We start from the raw sequence: 6000 nt of genomic DNA on the forward strand, positions 1-6000 counted from the left end.
GTGTAACATAAATATGTAAATGATTAACTGACAAAAAATTGTAAGTACATTTCTAGAAAATTAACTCCAATATAAATTATATTAATTTATTCTACAACTTTCAAATATTTAACTTCTAAACCTTACATTATTATGGATTATTACACGGCTCTTCTCAATGCTGTAGACTGCTCCATTCACTTGCATGGGCCTTCCCAACGTTCAGCTGTCAATTATTTTTGTTTATGCTCCGTTAACTTGCATGGGCACTTCACAACTTCCGGCGGTGAATTATATTTGATAAATCAACATTGCCCAGTATAATTGAGCGCTGTCAAGGTAAACGAACAGATTTTTTGCCGTTTTAATCTAGATTAATCTAGATTAAAATGGCAAATTAATCTAGATTAAAAAAAAATATCTATGCCCACCACTACATTTAATTCAATTAAACAGCATCATACAACTGTGTACAACGCGCCTTATCAGATTTTTTTATTCTGATAAGGCAGTAGGCTACAGCAATTGTCCGAAAATCATTGCGGACTCCCGGACACCCGCCGGAGCTCAGCTCTGTCGGGTGTCGCTCCATGTCGCGATTCAATTCTGTGCATAATATTCCGGAGGCGCACACAGCTTTTGGCCGTGATATTATACATTATAATGTTCTCAAATACGAGGCGGAGGCAGTGTCTAGTCCACGGTTTATTCAACCACCAAACTGTATTCAATTCTGAACGGTAGGAATAGTAAATCCAAACGGTAGGTAGGTAGGTATAGTAATAACGGTAACTCCACAATAACTAAATTCAAGGTTTCTCACTCTGCGAGACCCAAACATAAAACATAAACAAGTAACCTAGCAACGCCGCCCCCCCCCCCACGCAGTCGTTACGATTAATAATATTTCGGCGGCGCACACTGCTTTTGGCCGTGATATTATATATTATAATTGTAACGTGCGCGTTTGGCTGAACCCAAGTGCACAGACTGGCGACGAGCGTGAAACAGAGTCAATAGTTTATTTCGTAAACAGGCGAGTAGTCAGACAAGCAGGGATCAGGAACCAACGGGGTAGTCAGACAGGCGGGGATCAGGAACCGGCAGGAGAGTCAGACAGGCGAGGATCAGGAACCAGAAGGAGAGTCAGACAGGCAGGGATCAGGAACCGGCAGGATAGTCAGACAGGCAGGGATCAGAGAGCAGGCAGGAGCGGTGGTTGTCATGGTCTGTCGTGTTTTGGTGTGTTTCCCTCCTGTGTTGATTACTGTTCCCTCCCCTAATGTGTCTCAGCTGTTCCTCGTTGTGTTTGTTATTTAAGCCCTCGTCTTTCCTTTGTTCCTTGTGCTGTCATTGTGGTTGTTAGTCCTGCGTGTTCCGTGTTCCCTGTTGTCTCCCGAGTTCCCTCCCGAGTTCCCTGTTGTCTCCCGAGTTCCCTGTTGTCTCCCGAGTTCCCTGATTCCTGTGCCTTAGCCTTTAGGCGTGAATAAAGTGCAGTTTTCCTGAAGCCGTCTGCGTCTGGGTCCTACCTGCCTGCCCGCACCCGCAACCCCCCTAACAGTGACAGCACCAACATTGGACCCAGCGGACGATCAAGTTAGCCGTGAGTGGGAGGATTTATTAAGGTTCTTAAATAAGGCAGTGGATTTTTGGGAGGGTTTGGGGTACCACCCGGTTCCTCCTGGCACTCCAGCTTCCGCACTGACTCCGGTCCCCGAGCCCTGTCCGGTTCCTGAGCCCACTCCTCGCCTTCCAGAGGGGGACCGGCCTCTTCGCCTGCTTGAGGTGGTCCGCCCTCCGCTCCTGCATGAGGGGGCCCGCCCCCTGCTCCTTCCAGAGGGGGACCGGCCTCTGCTCCTGCCGGAGGGGGTCCGCCCTCCAGACCGTCCAGGGGAGGCACGCCCTCCGTTCCTGCCTGTGGGGGCCCTCCTCCACACCTTCCCGAGGGGGGTTCCCCTTCAAGGCCTTCCACCAGAGGGGACCCGCCCTCTACCTGGCCTTCCACCAGAGGGGACCCGCCACCTACCTGGCCTTCCACCAGAGGGGACCCGCCCTCTACCTGCTCTTCCACTAGAGGGGACCCGCCCTCTACCTCTCCTTCCTCCAGTGGGACCCGCCCTCCACCTCGCCTTCTTCCAGAGGGGACCCGCCCTCTACCTGGCCTTCCTCCTGTGGGGACCCGCCCTCCACCTCGCCTTCTTCCAGAGGGGACCCGCCCTCTACCTCGCCTTCGCCGGCCTCCTGAAGGTTTCCTCCTTCGCCGCTGCCGGCCTTCAGAGGGGTTTCTTTGCCGCTGCAGGCCTCCTGAGGGACTGAGCCCTCATCGTCCTTGCCGCCGGCCTCCTGAAGGGTTCCGCCTTCACTCTGCCTCTGCTTGCCCCCCAGGCCGTCCGCCTGAGGCTCCCTGCCATGCCCTGGGGCAGTTTTCTGGCCGCCCGCCTGACGTCCCTCCGCTCTGCCCCAGTCCATTTTTTTTTTTTTGATTCCCCCCTCCTGGCGCCCCTCCACCCACCCGTTTTGGGATTGACTTTCTTCGTTTTTTTTGCTTGTCGTGGGTCGCCTGGGAGTCGACCCTTAAGGGGGGGGTACTGTCATGGTCTGTCGTGTTTTGGTGTGTTTCCCTCCTGTGTTGATTACTGTTCCCTCCCCTAATGTGTCTCAGCTGTTCCTCGTTGTGTTTGTTATTTAAGCCCTCGTCTTTCCTTTGTTCCTTGTGCTGTCATTGTGGTTGTTAGTCCTGCGTGTTCCGTGTTCCGTGTTCCCTGTTGTCTCCCGAGTTCCCTCCCGAGTTCCCTGTTGTTTCCAGAGTTCCCTGTTGTCTCCCGAGTTCCCTGATTCCTGTGCCTTAGCCTTTAGGCGTGAATAAAGTGCCGTTTTCCTGAAGCCGTCTGCGTCTGGGTCCTGCCTGCCCGCACCCGCAACCCCCCTAACAGTGGTAGGTCAGGAGTAGAATCGCGGGAAAGCACAGTGAAACACAAGAGACAATCTGGCAGGGAATGTTTGGGAGGAGAGGACTGATATAGGGGAAACACAGGTGAAGGTGGTTGGGTTAATTGGGAGTGATCAGGGTGGCAGGCAGGTGAATGAGAAAACCAGGGGCGGATCATGACAATGTTCTCAAATACAAGGCGGAGGCAGTGTCTAGTCCACGGTTTATTCAACTATCAAACTCTATTAAATTCTGAACGGTAGGAATAGTAATGGTAAATCGGTAAACCCTGTCGACAAATATCGATATTTATCTTAGAACGATATTCTGCTTGAAGATATCGAGATATGACTTTTGGTCCATATCGCCCAGCCCTAGCTGAATGTAGCAGGATCAGTGAGCGCGCTTGGAGACCAAGGGGGTGTAACACGAACCTCGCTGAACATACCCAGGCTTTTTTGGGAAAACCTGGCTTGACAGAGACGCAACTGGCGATCAGAGTTAAATGGTACCACGACGCTCACTTTAGATTAATTAGCGCGTTCACATAAAAGGGGCGTTTATCGCGTCATTTGACTCACCCTTATGCAAAATGAATCGAGCGAGAGCGGTGTATTTCACCCAAGACGAGCAGTGTATTATTATGAATTCCTACGAGGAATTCAAAGTCCACATCACAGCCAAGGGGAACACGGTTGCCCATAATATGGCTAGGGTGGCGTGCTGGCAAAAAATAGCAGACCGTGTTAATTCGTAAGTGAAAAGATTCTGCATATTGTCTAAAAAATATCATGTAGGCCTATCATCATGCCTTTTACCCTCATAGATGTGGTGCCAGCACGCTCCTACAAACATGGGGCCAAGTCAAAAATATAAAAATATTATTCAATGTGGTAAGCTGTAAGCATCCATTTGAATAATTTCAGGTGAATAAGCCTATGATTTACAATGGCCTAGGCTCCAACCTTTAATCTCATGTTGATTACCTGTAGCAAATAAAAAGAAAACCCAAATTAATAGGCTGGGAGGGGGACCGCTCCACCGCCCTTCACCACTTTGGAGGAGCTTGATCTCGCCAATAACTAAGGTCAGCCGATGATGGTAGGACTGGAAGGGGGGATGTACTCTGACCCCACTGCCTTGACATCCAAGGCGTTTGTAATGAGTATATATTCATGTATTGGCAATGGACATAAATAATTGTCTTGCTAATCAAATGTGAAATGATTGAGTGTAAATTAATTGTGTCATTTTTAGTTGAAGGTAGGCCTAAACATTATTTTGGAGGAGCCCCCGACAATCGATCTCCAATCAGAGGTATATAACTATCAAAGCAAAGTGTCATGTATTCTTCTAAATGTTGAATTTTTGGAAAGAATGTCCTATAATAGGTTTCCCCACTTAGCCATTAGGAAGCAGGATCGAACACACAAGCTGCATTACCCTCACATAGCCACTAGGAAGCAGGATAGAACACACAAGCTGCAATAACTACTCCAGCCACAGATGGCTGCACCTTTATACAGGTGAGGATGGCGGAGCCATTACGTCACACCGGCCACGCCCACTTCACATAGGCCACGCACACTTGACCCTATCAATCTCGACAGAGAGATTGGAGGGTAGAGACTATAGGTAGACCAGCGGAAGAGCCATCGGGCCTAAACCCGGGGGGCTTGAAGTAGATCACGTTTTTTTCCCTCCACGCATTAGATACAATTCCCTCCCTTATGCTTCATAGTTACCATACCGAAACATGCCTACTTTAACAAATAAAGTGAGTTAAAAGCGACCAAGGATTGGACCACTTTCTTCAAGAAATAACGCCGGATTCTTGCAGGACACTCTGTCGGCCTGTGAATCCAGGGCGACTATGGTGGTTTATATTTCTTAACAATTCTTACAGCTATAATATGAATTTGTAGAATAAAAAATGCCTAGGCCTAATTGTGTCACTGACATAGCGGTTATGTAAGGGATAATGGACAACAAGGCACTTGACTATCCAAGGTTAATGTACGTTGAACGTGGGGCCACCTTTGAACTTGAAACACAGTGCGCAACAGTACGTGCACTGCTTCTTTGTGTAGCATTGCCTACATACGGTCTAACAAGGAAGATCAAATAACGAATACCCACTGATGAGAATCTGTATCTCTCATAAAGAATATCGTCAGACAATGCCAAGGGATCGGTTCTGTCCCAAAAACGATATTTACGTATTGTAACTCTAGATTTTATGAGTATAGGCGCAGCCCTTTAAGGCTATCGCTATTGGGATTTCCCTAGGCGCGAGCCGTAGCACTGGAAAATTTGTAATCCCCGCCGACCAACAGCGTGGGCCTCAACGATGTCCGCACTTCGCAGATATAGGCGGACGCCGGCGGACGTTCTGCTCCCAATAAACAGCTTTTCTTCAGTTATTTAAAGGATAATGAGGCAGACACTTAAAAGGCTGCGGCTATACTCATATAATCTAGAGTTACAATACGTAACTATCTTTATATGTCGTATAGGCTTCGCCTTTTAAGACTATCGCTATTGGGTTAAAGGGCGAAGCACGGTATAGTCTATGCCTCATTGGTCCCGATCAGTACCAGAAACACAGCTACATACGCGCTAGTATCATGCGTCAGACGTAGCATAACATACGTCATGCGTCTAACGGCACGTCATCAACGAGCAGCTCCAATGTGTCTGATAAGACACAAGAGCTCTCAGCATGAATATTTGACTCCTCCTCACATTGTTTAATATGCGAGGGGAATAGTCACAAAATCACACTCACTCTGACAAAGCACCTAGAACTGAGTGTGTCATAGAGAGGTGCGACATGTCTCTTAGGTAAAACCTAATAAAAGAGCTTGGGGAAGCCCAGGAGGCTGCTGTGCAGATATCCTCCATAGGCATCCCTCTTTGCAGAGCGACAGAGGATGATATTCCTCTGGTGGAGTGAGCTCTGATAGTCTCAGGCGGCTCTGCCCCCGCTGACACATAAGCCTGTGTGATAGCATCACACAGCCAATGCGACAGCCGTTGTTTCGTCAGGGGGAGGCCCTGGGAATGTTCTCTGTAATGCACAAATAACTGTT

Source organism: Gadus chalcogrammus, chromosome 1 (assembly GCF_026213295.1).
Source record: "Gadus chalcogrammus isolate NIFS_2021 chromosome 1, NIFS_Gcha_1.0, whole genome shotgun sequence".
In the NCBI taxonomy this organism is placed as follows: Eukaryota; Metazoa; Chordata; class Actinopteri; order Gadiformes; family Gadidae; genus Gadus; species Gadus chalcogrammus.